This window comes from Rhagoletis pomonella, unplaced genomic scaffold (assembly GCF_013731165.1).
Source record: "Rhagoletis pomonella isolate Grant_MI unplaced genomic scaffold, Rhpom_1.0 Rhpom_scaffold_00005, whole genome shotgun sequence".
NCBI lineage: Eukaryota > Metazoa > Arthropoda > Insecta > Diptera > Tephritidae > Rhagoletis > Rhagoletis pomonella.
The window spans coordinates 44469873-44483708 of record NW_023458559.1 but is presented as its reverse complement, the minus strand read 5'-3'; the positions used below and the strand labels follow the sequence as shown (position 1 = coordinate 44483708).

General features: G+C 36.7%; 2 protein-coding genes across 6 annotated transcripts in view; both read left to right on the top strand.

The window, feature by feature from the left end:
- Positions 1–13836, top strand: part of LOC118739040 (nuclear hormone receptor FTZ-F1) — a 628268-nt gene that overhangs the window by 345998 nt on the left and 268434 nt on the right. The window lies entirely within an intron of this gene.
- LOC118739047 overlaps positions 10740–13836 on the top strand; it is an 86667-nt gene continuing 83570 nt past the window's right edge. For 2 of the 3 annotated variants that reach the window (XM_036470156.1, XM_036470154.1), the window contains exon 1: positions 10740–11371. The gene's annotated coding sequence lies outside the window, so the exon portion shown is untranslated. Of the gene's footprint in view, positions 11376–13836 lie in introns of all 3 variants that reach the window. The other variant, XM_036470155.1, reaches the window with a different exon arrangement.

Genomic DNA, 13836 nt, shown 5'->3' with positions numbered 1-13836 from the left:
GACGGACGGACGGACGGACGGACGGACGGACGGACGGACGGACGGACAGACAGTCACCGCTTAATCGATTTCTCTTTTCATTCTGATCATTTATGTATACATTTGTCTATATCTATCTCGATTCGTTTTGCCTGTTACAAACAACCGTTATGTGAACAAAGTTATAATACCCTTGTGCACAAGTGCGCTCGGGTATAAAAATATATGAAGAGGATTCGACGGATTTGGAAAGAGGCTCATAGGGTAAAAGAAATGTGAAAAGCAAGCATTCGAACTGGTTGGATGGGACAGAAGTTTTATTTTTACCAAACATGCTACCAAATTGCAGCCGCATCACTACATCCATGTAAATTAAAGTTGCAAATTTTGTACAAAATTGAGGAAAATTAATTTCATCAAAATTTCTAACTTCTTAATATGAGTTTTTAGAAAATTAGCAGTTTTATAGGTTAAGAAATTTCAGTATGATAAAGGGCAAGCTTCAAGAGGTTGAAAATGCGCGTTTATTTTTTAAATTTTATATTTGAACGATCTTTCGCATTTTCTTCCATAAGAACATGAATTTCTTTAAAGTAAGAAATTTTAATGACAATTTATTGAATCTTCCTATATTTTTTATAAACTTAGACATTTTATTTGTCAATGTTATTGTGGCTTGTTAACATTTTATTTTTAATATTTTTATTGAGCTTTGTACCACGATTGTTTATTAGGAAAAATTGATAAAGCAACAAAGTCTAACCGGTAGAAGTTATAGCACTATTACATAGCTCAGTGGTTAACGCTTCTGACTTTGAACATCGAATTCGCAGGTTCCATCCCTGCTGAAGTCTAGAAAAAGAAGTCTGATGAGGAGATGTGGTGATCTCCGAAATAGTGCTATAACTTCTACCGCTTAGACTTTGTAGCTTTTTCAATTTTTCCTTATAAACAATCGTGGTACAAAGCTCAATAAAAATATTAAAAATTAGACATTTTAATTTCTGTGGTTTTGGTTATAGCATGAACAATACTTTTATGGAAAATTAGCATAAAGAATTTTAACTTCAAAAACATTTTGGATATTTAAAGAAAATCAACATGTGAAAGCTGGTTTGAGTTACTGTGTAAGGTCTTGTACTACAAATATTAATTTTGCTTAAACTCCCCCATGAATTCAATGCAAATACAGTTTATATCAACTCATTTTCTTGTTTTTAGTTAAAATATAGCTTAAATTCAGCCGTATCATAGCTACAACCTTTTAATAAAAATCTATTTATTTTATAAAAAAAAACAAATTTTCGGCTCATAGATACAAACATACATATGCAAAGAAAAACAAGCCTGGTACACACAACAAAAAACCACCAAATGATATCAAAAAGCTGAAATGGTCAGTTGAGAGAGAAATGACTAATGGAAGATTTAAATGCAATGTGACACAAAATATAAAGCGTGTCCTTGAACTTTTTTATGTAAGTTAACAAAAATTCAATTTGCTGTTCAAAAAAATTTGTAAGTAATGTAATGCGATGTAAATTTAATGGGTGCAGCAGAAACAACGGACAGCGCCACCTAGACGATCTTTTGTATCCCCATGATAGTGGCTAACATTGACGGCCTAAGAAAGTATCAGTCATTTGCTTTGTAGACGAATTCCTGACATTAAAGACATTGGCTGTGGAAGAACTGAAGTATTGTAGTCTTAGTCTAGCCAATGCCGGGCAATCACACAAAAAGACTACGGAGCACACCTCTTTCTCTTCAAGACAAATCTGGCTAAATCCGAATCTGTGGATAAGCTAATCCAGTGCCTGTGAAAGCGCAGGTAATTATGACCAGATAAGCAACCAATAAGCAACTTGATGCTGGCTCTATTCAAAAGATTTATATCATGCCCAGCAAAAGGATAACCAAAAAGTCTGGCCTATTTAAGGTCCATTACCTCTTCCCTGTGCTTACTGCGTTCTAAGTTTACCGACGCTTCGATTATGAGTCACGAGGAGGACCTAGAGAGTCCAGTGTAGTGTTCCAGTCTCACAAGTACAGACGATCCCACAGTGCCTTGGTAGCCAGCATAGTACACCGCGTTCTTTGCTGCCAAGAGTTGCAGAGTGTCAAAGCACTCCTTGATAAAAAGGGATTGTCAATGAACTCAGTAAAATCCACCAAACTAAGAAAAGTCAGTATTAATTAAACCACCCTTGAATGGACAGAAATTGAGTTCTCAGAAGAGGCGAAGTATCTAGCGGTAACTCTGAACAAAAGGCTCAATTGGAACTCACACCTCTCGAATGTTACAACAACAAGGCTACAAAGGACTGTCAGAGATTTTATGGTTAAACTTGAAAGATTATCACCCAAACTAACGAATTGGTCTTTCACTTCGGTCGTAAGAACCGTTGTTACATATGCGGCACTGGCTTGATTGCTAAAAGCTAAGCATGTTGTTGTCATTACAGGCCTTCCTTCCCTGTCTTTTCTAATTGAAAAGGAGGCCTGCTGGAGCGCCATACGGTTAGCCAACATAATCAGCATGCAACGTGGGGATTTTCGGGCTCATTTGGAGGTTGTCAAGCCCGCAATCCAGCTGACAGTCATCAAGCATACCGAAATTATTATTATGCAAGCACAGCATTGTCAGAATTCCGGAAAACGACTGCTGTGAAGCAATAATATCTATGATTGACGAAGGGTTCGAAGTATGGTATACCGACGGATCGAAGGTGGACGACGGGAGTACTCGGGAAGATGTAGGCTGTATAGGCAACGGAAGGACTGACAGTCGCCCAAATACGCTTGCATGGTCCTGGTACTTTCTGCGGTACATCTAAAGGATACACTGCAGAGCTACTTAGGAGCTGCGACTAATCTCAGATTGCTTCCCTCTAGCGGAAGTCAAAGAAAATGAGACCATCACAGAGATTCATAACTCCTTCCAGAAGGAACTCCGAAAGACTCCTTCAATTTAGTCGGAAGGGTATTAGAACTAGGTACCATATGAATAAAATGGGGTTTATGTAGAGTGGGACTACAGGTTTTATGGGCTGGTGGAGGAATCCACAGAGCATATTCTGTGTGATTGGCCACGTATCACATATCTCAGGCTGACACACCTTGGGGAACGATTATCTTCTCCATTCACAATTTAGAAGATGACATCCTTGAAACTGCTTACATCGTTTTAGGTGGCAGTGTGACTATAATAATAATAAGACCAGATTGTGTCCGGAAGTTGCAGATACATACTCCAGACACCAGGGGCGCAATCAAGTGAGACCGCACACTTATTGGGTCGCATATTAGAGGAGTGGCGTAGAGGGTGAGTAGCGGCTGCTCTGGAGGACAAACTTCTAAAACAACAACAACGGACATATCATCGATAAGTGTTTATTTAAATAAATGAATTGGCTTTGAAAAACAGGCAAAAAAAAACAAAATTATGTATTTATTCTTCAACCCATTGGCACAAAAGCTACAGGATTATATTTTCTTTCCTTTTTATCGCCCATTGGACACCTATCAAGTGACAATGATTTCCGCTCTATCCGACGCCATGGTTTTAATACTCCCCAGAAGCACACTACCGTTAAATAGCATAGTGTATTTGTAGAATAAGTGTGTGTACGTACATACATACATACATATTGAAGATAGTGAGTGAAAATCGGACGAAGAAATTCTCTTTAGTTTAAAAAAATGTTTCCCTAAAAAAGTGCTGCATGTTGTGTATGTATTTGTTAGCTACTGCCCTCCCCGTTTCAACACTCATACCCTTTTTAGATGGTATTTAGTAAATATCTATTAAATACCAATTTCATTATGCCAGTCCATCGTTGCAATATATTTATTAATCCTTGTCCTATTAGTAAACAATCGCCGGTCTTACTCTCCTAACCCAGTGACAATAATTATTCTGCCTTGTCGCTCCAAACAAACAAATCAGTATTGATTAACACCAACAGTGTCATCGTCATCAAGAATATCATCAAACACTTCATTCATGGCAGTAGAGACAATAGAATCAAATAGACATGCAAACAGGCAGACCGACCCTGCAGGAAATGTATCTAACTATAAGCTAACTTTAAGTTGATTAGGAAGGAGCTAAAAGTCACTTATTATCTGTATATTTTCTTTGACGAAAGCTAACTAAGTATATTTCTATTGCGATGGCCGCGAAATAGTCAAGGGTTGTTACCTCCGCATTTGATGTAACTAACTTGTAACTAACTACTTTTGGACATAAAATATCAATAGGAAATTTTTATTTTTTTTTACTTTATTTAATTTATTACAGTTCATATTTGTTTACATATTCTGCTGTAGGTGGTCCCATATTCGAACTCCGTCAGACATAACCTCAAAATGATAATACGAAATTTCGATTATTTGTCCTAAATTCGAAAAAGTATTTGCGATGTGAAGGTTATTTAAATAGAAACGCGCTTAAAGAAAACAATCTCCTTCATTACTCCTGCATTACTTGACAACTAGTTTCAAGTTGGCTTTTTGTAGCTAACTACAAGTTATATATTTTATAGAAATCTCGCAAAAAAGCTAACTACAAGTGGGTTATTTTTTATCAATTGGTAATTTTTTTCTGCAGGGAAACGACTGAGAGTGACAATTTGGTGGCAACACTTTAGCTTCAATACCCATTAATGACACTCAGCAAAGCCCAGCTGCGCAATCAACTTCCAAGGACGTCAAGTCAATATTTTTTTATCTATTTAGTTACATGCAAACAGCACAGTTGTAATAAATATGGCGTAAATGTGTGTGTGTGTGTGTGTGTGTAGTTGTAAGCGTTTGTAAAACAATAAAGCTACCGAATACACAAAATGAATTAGCAAATGCAAACTGGCAAAGAAAATATACAAATAAAAAAGAAATAAATAAATGCAGTCTATGATTATTGCATTCAAAATGAGTGGAAAATTTTTAATAGCCAGCGAGAAATTTGAAATGCCATTGGATACATTTGATTTAAGATCACTGAAAACAGCACTCCGAAAATAATACAGATGGCGTAAGGATTCAAATGCTTTTTGTGGCCGATGAGAAGTTCAGTATAGTGCAGGAGCTTTAGTCGCCAGCTTGCACTTTTGAAAAAGATTTACTGTTCCTGTGCCATCTTAATAAAATATTCACCTTCCTGAAAAAGGTATTATGTATATTATTAAGCAGTTACTCAACTCCCTTCGTAAACCTGAATTGATACAAACAGAGATTTTTTTTACAGGAAATACACTCCATACCACCATCTAACATCGAAATGTTCGCTGGCACAATCGGTACATACTTTTTTTTTTTTAACGTTACGTTCATCCATAGAGCATATCTCTTTGTAAGTAGAAGGAAGGACCGGGGTCACGCAAAACTTTCAGTTTTTAAAACTTCAGCCTAACACTAATTAAGTTTCAGTATTTTATTCAAAATTTTCAAAACTCATTCGCCCGTAAATATTTTTGTTTTTACAACACTCTTCACACATATGTATGTAAGCAATCAAATGACTAAACGCGTTTTAGCTTGTTTATCCGATAATATAAAGGCATTTTATATACCAAATCCTTTGAAAGCAAATACAAAAATTAAAAGAGAAAAATATTAAAAACTCTTGAGCATAAAAAAGTGTCTAATTCTCTATAACTCATTTATAATTGAGTAATTTAGTTCTTTGGAGTGCTTCAATCAAGCGGAAGCAAGTGCAAAGTAAAAATATATACTGCGCTTTCTGCAAAATTGTTATATAACCGGCTGCAAAAATAGCGGCACAACAAAAGTTTTGAAAATTCTCAAGTTTCTACGGCAAGAGAAAATGTAGTACTCGAAGAGAAAGAGAGAGAAAAGGATGAGTCGAAAAACAAAGAATAAAAGCAATGGTAACTAATCACAATTGGATGGTACGTAGCGTAGGTGGTATGACATATATACTTTTCGATTCGGCTATGACTTACTCTATTTATGTGTGTTAAGCCACATATGAAAAATATCAATGCACTCACACATACTTAGTTGATCAACAGAGTTTTTGACTCATATACCCATAAATAAGTACCTAAGCAATTAAATATGTGTGTCAAGTTTTTCTTCGCTTGCTTATTAAATTTCCGGTTTTAGCGGCCCCTAAGTGTTGTGGGAATTCATCACTTACGAACAGCTGGCGTTGGAATGGGAATTGTGCAAATGAGGAGTATGAATTTTGCGGGTGAAAAGATTAAAGAGTAAAACATTTTTGGTTGATTTAAATGAAGTAACAGGAAAAGGATCTATAGCAGTAATCCCAGCAATTTGAATGGATACGATCATCATCATATGATTTTTAATCATATGGCCTTAAATAACGCCGTGCGACAAAAACCAAAAAATTTCAAAACCTACGAAATATACTCACGAAGATATGGGCCTTAATAGTTCTCAAATCAAGTGACTAACATATCACATGACTTTTCATCACATGCTTATCACGTGATCAAAAAATCCTAATTTTCTTAAGTTCCAGATTTTTTTTTGGTTTTCTAAACTTTCTGAAAGAAAAAATTCCCTAAAAGCTACTCTCGAGCCGCCCTACGTTTACCAAAAGAAAACTTCTACGAAATGCTTCATTTAATTCTGTTAAATAAAATTCTACTCAAAAGTTTACTGACCTCCGCTTTTGTTGGAGTAAAAGCAATGCTTTCAATTGAGTTTTTTATGGTTCGCGTCGTCAAATTTCCGAGTAAATATAATACTACTTGGCAAACATAATTAATAACAATTATTGAATTAATTAAAAACGAATTGTAATTACTTGCAACGTGCAACATGCGCCACGTGCCTCAATGGCATACAATAAACTAAAAAAAGGCCAAACTGCCAAGCGCATGTTTTTTTCACGCTTTCGCTAGTATATCAAATAAATTTCAGATGCCACTTTTTTGCAACAAACTTTCAAAAAAAGTTCAAGGTTAGTTTAATGTTAGCTATGAAATGAAATTGTGACTGACTGACTGGCTGGATTCGATGGTTGGTTAGCGGACAAAATTTTAAAATTTTATTCACTAAAAAAAATGAATGCTCAAGGTTATATTTACGTCGTCCTGGCCAAAGCCACACATAGAAAGTTCACTAATGAAATAGCAAAAAAACTTAAAAATAAAGTAGCTTACTTTTCAGTGGGCAGCTTTGTGGCTGGCTGGATGTTGGGAAACAAAAGCATCAAACACGTTTGTGTGTTTGTGTTTGTGTGTGTAACTAGACACTGGGACACAAATTCAATTTCAAGGTGAGCATGACGAACGAATATTCGTTGCTATGTTGGTTGACAAAGACAACCAAAGTCTGCGGTTTCTAATAGTGGAAGCACGAGAAGGAGTGAGTGCGCGAATGTGTCGGCGGACTACAGGAAAAAAACGTGTCGCAATAACAAAATTGTTACGCCATTCTTGTATCCTATTGAAGGCAGTTAAACCAGGGTACAGCACTTCCTGTGCGAGGATATAGCGCGCGCGACTTACCACTTAATCAAGAGCTCAGTCAACCGTAATGCAAACTGTTTTTCTTTTCTTTCTTTGTGTTGTACGCCCGCTCCACCGGGCATTATTTATTTCATCCCCACATATATTCAGCCATTTCTGCTTTAAAGTGATGGATATGTTTTCTTTTTATGAGGCGCATTAAATTGTAAATCGTTGTAGCTTAATTTCGCAGATTCATTGCCACTCCTTACAATGTTGGCAGCAAAAGCAGTACACGCCTGCTTTTCTCACCGTGTTTTTGTAATATACATATGTAGCTATAGGGGTAAACAAATGGTTTTGTTGTTGTTGTTATTGAATGTTATTGTTGTTGCTGCTGTCACCGTATCAAAGAAATCGCACGCCCATACATCCTTGCACTCACCCTCATACTGAGAATATTATTTTGACTTTGCAAAAAAATTTAAGGCGGAAAATTGGAGTCGTCTTTCCCCACAAAGCTCCATACGTAACTATATACTTAAATATAAAAATATCGGCTTCGTCTTTCATTTTTCATTCATTCATGTTTTTGTTTTGAGTGACGACGAAAAGGACTTCGCTGAAAGAGAAAGTTATTGTTGCGGCTAAATGAATGAAGAGCGAAAGTGTTTGAGTGAGATTTCGCTGCGCATGCGTAAATAATTGAGCAAGACAATATTGAGTGAAAAAATCTAATCACTCAAAAATGTGAACAGTTTTTTGGGGACTTTGTTTTTATTAAAGAAATAGGAACGGTTTTGCTGCAGGTCCTCTGATGTGTAGGTGTATAAGGTAACTATAATACTACTTGAGCAATACTCAGTTATCAGGTAACGGTAAACATATATAAACGTTAGAATATCCACTTTCTTTTAAATATTATTTATAAAATTTTAATAAATTTCGCTGCAGGGCATAGGTTAGGTTCTAGGCACAGAGAGCTGGTGGTCCATTGTGATACCTGCATGAGTCGAAGTTGATTACGAACGTATGCCTAGAAATATTTATAACCAATAGAAATGATTGATAACATCATCGTCTAGGCTTAGTTAAGGCAGGTCAATGGCAGAGAAAGTGTTAGACGTTATCGATCACTACCAGCGTGCCAAGAAAAATAAATCTTAACAATTTCAGTATGTTCTCTTCCCGTATTTTCTATGTCCTTTTTCAGGATGCCTTGTCTCACTGTAAAGAAGGTTTAGATGCTATCTTAGGTATTCATGTATGAAAACAATTGGATGAACCATTTCCTCGCACCACCTCTCGGTATTTCGTCGAGGGGTGGATTTAGGGACCAGCCTTTAGCCGCAGCAGCTTAACACAACTCATTATAAGTCATTTGGATCATCCGTACGATTTCGGGAGTCAATATCAGGGCCATGCGTCTAATCAGGTCAGTCTTCATTAATGCTGATAAGCTGGGAACGGATTTTCTGGAAATTGTCTTTCTTTCTACTAAAGAGATGGAGTATATTCGATTAAGAACGTCCACGATTTAGCTCCGCAATGTATGGCAGAGTGCCATACCATGCAACTCAAATAATTGGGAGCGATAGTCGATGACGGACTCGGTTTCCAGACAACATCAGGAAACGTGCCAGTAAAGGCAAGTAGGGGCATTCGTTGAACAACATAAAATTATCCTTTCACCTACCAGAATGTGCAACAGCTTTTTAGGTCGAAACGTTTCTAATTAAGGAGAACGCAGAACCCGAAAACGCAGGTGAATATCTTCTCTACCACCTCCATAAGATCTAAACTAGTAGAGGATTGTAGGATAGAGCTGGCCTCTATTTCTGATCAAAACGAAATTACCCTAATATGGGTCCTGGGACATTTAGGGAAACAAGGCAGCGGACGATCAACAAGGTGCGGCTCCGCACTGAGTGTGTCCCATGTGCGGTGGACATGGGTCTAGCTCAGGGAGATCGTAGTCAGAATTGCCGTAAAGGTCTGATTATGCCTACTTCGCATAACTTCGCACAACCATTTGTACCAGTGCAATTAAAATTTAACTTAAGAATATGTGAAGCAAAATCTAAACTCAACAAATCGCTAAGTTTTAAAAAGTTTTGCTAGGTAATGGAATGCACACAAAGTACATACGAAATTACCGTTTGAAGTTTATGCGAAGTTGTGCGAAGTTATGCGAAGTATGCATAATCAGACCATAACTTATCGCTCGAAGGCTAGACAGAGATGGAAACGTACATGATCGTATAGGAGTACGAGGCTTCTGGGTGTCCTACGACTCACTTAAAACCAGGGCTCTTTTTGGAGTGACCAAAAAAAAAACCCACAAACTTACTGCAGAGTACACAGGGCACTGGTTCGTTGCGATACTTGCCGAAAATATTGGCTTACCCTTCAATAGGCTCTGTCACAACTGTGAGGGCCCGGGCTAAAAAGAGATAGTCGAACACTTTCTGCGCGAATGTCCAGCCCTCGCAACGATGAGGCTTAACGCACTCGGCAAACCATTTCAGCAGAGTAATTCAGAGTGCAACCGCCTCTCTTTGTATTCTGTACTACAGTTCACGAGTAGTGGAATAAAAAAACAAATGATGGGTGACAATCCACCCAGACAGATTCTACCGCTAACCGGAGTTATTTCGGTTCGCATTTCCAGTCTCTGGAGTTTAAGCCTTGAGGATACCGGTAGTGGAATTTTGGCAATCGTTACTCTAAATTTTCGTCACCAAAATTCTCTCGGTTGGCGCTTTATTTTCGGGTAAAGTCTTAAACAGTCGGTTTTGGGTTTTGGGCTTTGACTGTTTCATTTTCATGAAACCTTATCGGAGACCCAAAAGTTTGTTTCGCACCGAGAACTACCGCCAACCTCTAGTAAACCATGTGCAACCATAATTTCGTTGTGGCACCCGCTGCATATATGTAGCTATTTAGTTCCGTAGAGCTCAAAATACACATCCTAAAACGCGCTCACTCAATCAGTGCTTGCATTTGAAGCTCAAATTCTCACTCAAAACATGCAAACTCGTATGAGTCCTGCTTATTTAGCTGCCTGTCTGCCTGCTTGTCTACCGTGCTGACCAAAAATTCAGTTCGTCTTACTCAGCTCAGCTCAGCTTGTCGTCGTCGGCGTAGTCGTTTTCCAACTTTGCTTTAAATTCGTTGCATATTTCCACATTTCAAACATTTCACTTTCAAACGGCAAAACAACAACATTAAGCAGCGATAAAGAACAGCAACAAACAAAAACTACAATAAATCAAATGAAGCAAAAGCAAAAACGAAAGCATTAAAAATACAAAAATAAAAATGAAATGGCTGCTAAAATAATTTAAAGCCGCAACAAAGCTTAAACTATAAAAGCTGTGTAAGCAAAATTTTATTAAAACGAAATTGTGCAAGTGTAGGTAGTAAAAGCGTTTGCGTGTGTCTGCAATTTGGAATGCGTAAAAATACTACGCGTTGCTGTTAGCTGCAAGCTGACTTCTGCTTTGTTGCTAGCGTTTTGTTGTTAGTACTTTCACGCGTCAGCAAAGGAGGCAGTAAGCGAAAGGACTTGATTGTGTACTTCTGCAAGGATGTACATACATACATATGTATGCATGTAGCGGTAGCCGGAGCAGCAGCGGCAGAAGGACGAATGAAAGCAGCCAGTGAAAGTTGAAACGTGTGCGTCGCGTGCGGTGATATAACAACCGCCTAATTTTTTCAGTTCACGTTTTTTTATTCTTGCTTTATTGTGGCATTGTGAAAGTGAGACTTGTTTTGAAACCGCTGTGCGATTCGATGAAAACAAGGACATTGAAGCCAATTTGGTGAAAGGACAACAAATGAAGTGTGTTTTGTTAAAAGTTGAATGCGATAAAGAACTATTTGAATTAGTTTCACGGATGGATGCATAAAAGTGGATATACATACATATCTATTCTGAAAGGGTATGTATGTACGCACTTCTTATTTATTATTGTAAAATTATTTATAAAATGTTTATTTTTCTTTAATATTCCCCAAAGTTGCTCTAAAATGCAAATGCAACTAATTTGCTGACTTTGCTTTCAACAACTTTGGCATGCGGGTCACTTAAGCGCACGCATATGGCAAAAAGCCATTTGATCAAAAGTCAAAGGGCACATAAAAAGTTTGAGGGTAATGCATGGCTAGTAGAAAATACATACACACATGTAAATAAATAAATATTTATAATTGCAAATTTGGCGCAATATAGCCAGACTATGGATGACCATGGAAGTCTTCACGCGTACGTACACATACGTTTTTACAGAAGCACCCTGCATAGAGGTGCATAGAGGGAATGCTATTCAACATTTGTTATAAAAATCTTGTGTGTGGCAATTAATATTTTTTTTCTGGATTTGAGCTACTAGGCGCGAAAAATTAGAAGAGCTGTTACGCTTATAATAACAATGCATCATCGTAGTATTTTTGTTATGCTAAATCTGAATATGCCATAAAATTTTTAGTTTGACAGTTAACAGCTGTCAAATCAATTGCAAATTTCTCTAAAAATAAGAAGATCTTTTTGAAAATACCACTTATTAGGTTTTTTGGCACGCTAGTTACAAATTAAAAGTTTGACAGGCGACAGCTGTCAAACGGACTGCCAATTTTTATAAAAATCAGAGAATCTTTTTAAAAACGTTACTGATAAGGTTTTTAAACATGCTGATCACGAATTTTACGTCAAATTAAAACTTTGAGAGTTGACAGCTGTCAAATTGACTGTTAATTTTTCTGGTAATAAGAAAATGTTTTTTAAATGCTACTGGTAAGGGTTTTAGACACGCTACTCATGAATTTTACGTGAAATAAAAACCCTGAGATTAGACAGATGTCGAATGGGCTGTCAATTTCTCTAAAAATAAGGAGAATTTCCCAAGAATTTAACGTACTAGGTTTGAAGGCTCACTGGTCTCGAGTTCTGTATTACATTCAAACGTTTTCAGTTGAAATCTGTCAAATCAACTGTCATTTTTAGTCGAGTAACACAAAATATTTATTAACAAAATTACTGATTTATTGTATTTGATCGAACATATTTAAAATGAATTTATGATCAAATTATGGATTAATAACAATAATTATATTTATAAATGGGGGATAGTTGGGTCCGCCTGCTATATGTTCAGCCCAAACAATTTTTTAAGATTTTTTTTTATTTTATACCGAATTAGTGATTTCCAAAACTAAAGTATTCTCATTTTTAAATAACGTTATTCAGGTTTGAATTTTTGTAAATGAGAAATTAAAAAAAATATAAAACCTTGGGGGCCTAGTTGAAATTTCTGGGAGGAACACATAGCAGATGGCCCCAACTATCACCATCCCACGTATGTTCAAACGTCTACCAAACACCCTGTATTAACTAATATTACAGACAACAAATTAAAATAGAAATGACGAAATATTTTTTCACTCATCTCTGTCACTTTCAACAAAAACTGATGCGTTTTGAGTTGGTTCACGCAAAAGACTGATAACTTCTTCGGAAATGGCATCTGTTTTTCCAAAAGGGGGTCGTCTCATACTGGATATAACAGGATAAGATGTTATGTTAGTGCTGCTGCTCATGTACCAGCTTCGTCCCCTATGCCCCTTGTCCATAATGCAATGCTTCTACGCCGAATGTATGTAGATAAAAGCCCCATGTGGAAAACTGTTCCCAAGGATAACAGACGTAAGCTGAAACAACCTTTAGTTATTGGATCAAGCTACAATAATGAACTAAGTGTTGTATCAAAAACGAAAATGAGATGGTTACACATTTCGCCCTTTTCGTCCTCAGTTACCACTGGTCATCTCAAAAAATATATTGCTAAGCATGCTGGCATTCAGGAAAACTCTATCTATTGTTACATACTAATAAAAAAGGGTGTTGATCCTACAACTCTGAAGAGTGTTAACTTCAAGGTGGGCGTGATTTCCAAAACTAATTCGAAGCTATTACTGCCCGAGCTGTGGCCTAATAACGTGATTGTTCGTGGATAGCTTTTTAAGTATCGATATTACGCCAATTAACTCTTTTCAGAATAAACTTGAGCACACTTTAGATCAAATTTTTTTAAGTAGAAGTGTAAATTTTTTCTTTGAATGAATGTAATTTAGCTATTATAAAATCGGATATGCATCATGTACCTCTAGTTCTCGATCTTGAGTTGTATGAATATCCTAAAACTATTAATGTTAATTCAAGTTTCTCTTTTAATTTTAAGCGATGCGATTTTTTGAAATTGAATAATCTCTTGTTGAGCATTAATTGGGACAGCTTGCTCCATCATCTTGACACTGTCGTAAACGTTTGTAAAAGTGTAATTCCTCTGGTAACGAAGAAGCAGTATAAAGTACCTTGGCACAATGCGGCCTTGATTAAACTTCGAAATAA